Below are 2288 nucleotides of genomic sequence, written 5' to 3' on the forward strand. Positions count from 1 at the left end.
AGTTTTGTGGAAGGAGGATCCGTTTGAGTCGACAGACACTTCAGCTCTGGAATTCACATGGCCTAGGAGAGTCAGCCTAGGGGATGGGCAGATTTAGGTGTGGGTTATCAATCCCAGTGATAAATCGCAGACTACCTCATGGAAAATCATAGACCACCTGGAGCAGTTAGCAGACTTAATGGCTGAGTACGGGTGTACATTACACGCCCACACTCGATGCAGTCCATGTGCAGGGAGAGGCAGACAATGGACTTGTGAATCACTCTTGCTGCGACGGCCCAAGACACAAAGCTCACTCCTTGTTAGGTACAGTCAGAGCTGCTGCAAAGGTCATACTACTGGGGAACCAGCTGCAGGGCGTTGTCTTCACGGTCTGGGCAGTGTCCCGGCTCACTTAGACTCCTGCAGTTACCACTTGACCCCCGTGTCCACAGTGGCGGGGATGGAGCTGCAATCACAGAAGCCATCACTGCTGCCTCTGGGGCTCTGCGCTGGCCGGGACCTGGATCCAGGAGTGCAGCTGGGTAGCCAGTCCAGGCACTTTGATGCTGTACGTGGGCATCTGAACTGGCGTCTCAACCGCGAGGCTAAGCACCTGTTTTTGTCTTCTTTTTACAAGGCCACATTCCAGAGCATTAAGGTCCCACCTTTGCCTTTCATCCAATCTTTTTTTTTTTTTTTTTTTTGACAGGCAGAGTTAGACAGTGAGAGAGAGAGAGAGAGAGAGAGAGAGAGAGAAAGGTCTTCCTTCTGTTGGTTCACTCCCAAATGGCCACTACGGCTGGCATGCTGCGCCGATCTGAAGCCAGGAGCCAGGTGCTTCCTCCTGGTCTCCCATGTGGGTGCAGGGGCCAAGCACTTGGGCCATCCTCCACCGCCTTCTTGGGCCACAGCAGAGAACTGGACTGGAAGAGGAGCAACCGGGACAGAATCCAGCACCCCAACCGGAACTAGAACCCAGGGTGCTGGCGCCGCAGGTGGAGAATTAGCCAAGTGAGCTGCAGCGCCGGCTTCATCCAATCTTAATTACCTCCTAAAGATGATCTCACCAAAGAATGTCATGGGGGAGGTTAGAACTTTGACACATGAATTTTGGTGGGTCAGTCCATAGGACTTTGCATTTCAATGGAAATTGTGAAGATTTTGACTGGAAATTATGGTTACCTTTTCTTTTTCATTTCTCTCCATAGGCTATCATTAATTGCTGAATGGTATTTCGTTTCTTTCCTTTTTTTTTTTTTTTTTTGAGAATTATTTATTTGAGAGACAGAGTGACACAAAGACAGTGAGAGTCAGAGGGAGAAAGAGCTCTTCTGTCTTCCGGTTCAATGGCTGAGGCAGGGTCAGGCTGAATCCAGGAGCCAGGAACTCCATCCGGGTCTCCCATGTGGGTGGCAGGGACCCAAGCACTAGGGTCATTTGAGGAAGTGAACGAGTAGATGGAAGATCTCTGTCCTCTTTTTCTCTCTCCCGCTCTCTCTGTAACATAAATACATGTTTTTTTTTTAAAGTGATATATTATGAAATGTGTGATTTCATAGGTTTTCTGGGTGTGTGGAATTGATAACCTCACTTCTGCTGAAAGGTTTTCAGAGCAGGGTTTCCCTTTCTTCTTTTTATCAGGAAAAAGGGAGAGACATCTGGAGTACTCCAAGGGTGGTAGACCAGGTGTGTGTGTACTCTGTTGGACTCAGAAGGAAAACTAAAGGTAGGTAGGTTAATCAGCTGCTCCTCAGAATGCTTTGCGAGGACAGAGTTGTGAAGCAGCCACTAGAAAACTCACAAGTCGCCAGCCTCTGCCTGAGCTGGGCAAAGACGCAAAGCTGACAGATCCTGTGTGGCTGCCTGCCATCCGCCCCAGTTAAGAGCTCCTCACCAGCAGATTGCTGTGCCCTGATGCTCAAGCTGCTAACTCCGCTTAGAGCTGACTTTGAAGCAAGGTCAAGAGGAAAGCTACACTGCATGTACAATGAGAATCTGAGGATATTCTTGAATTGAGTCATCATACAAATCAGCCTTGTCTTTTTCTCCTATGTTCGGATGTCTTGCTGAACCATTAATTTCCTGCTCCCTTACCCTGCCCTGCTTCCCACTCCTGCCCATCCAAGTAGGTTCTTTAGAATTTAGGGAATTATTATCCATTAATTTATTCAGTCCACAGACACAATATAAGTGTCTGTTGTGAAGCACAGGAGTAAGTGCTAGAGGTATAAATGTGGATCAGAGTGTTTGCAGGGGCCGACATTCTGGCTTAGCAGGTTAAGCTGCTGCCTGCGATGCTGGCATCC

General features: G+C 48.6%; 1 long non-coding RNA gene across 1 annotated transcript in view; it reads right to left on the bottom strand.

Moving 5' to 3' along the window:
* Window positions 1-1214: 1214 nt before the first annotated feature.
* LOC127491645 (uncharacterized) overlaps window positions 1215-2288 on the bottom strand; it is a 14602-nt gene continuing 13528 nt past the window's right edge. The window contains exon 3 of the long non-coding RNA XR_011387400.1: window positions 1215-1479. This is a non-coding gene — a long non-coding RNA (uncharacterized lncRNA). The remainder of the gene's footprint in view (window positions 1480-2288) is intronic.

Source organism: Oryctolagus cuniculus, chromosome 3 (genome assembly GCF_964237555.1).
Source record: "Oryctolagus cuniculus chromosome 3, mOryCun1.1, whole genome shotgun sequence".
Classification (NCBI taxonomy): domain Eukaryota; kingdom Metazoa; phylum Chordata; class Mammalia; order Lagomorpha; family Leporidae; genus Oryctolagus; species Oryctolagus cuniculus.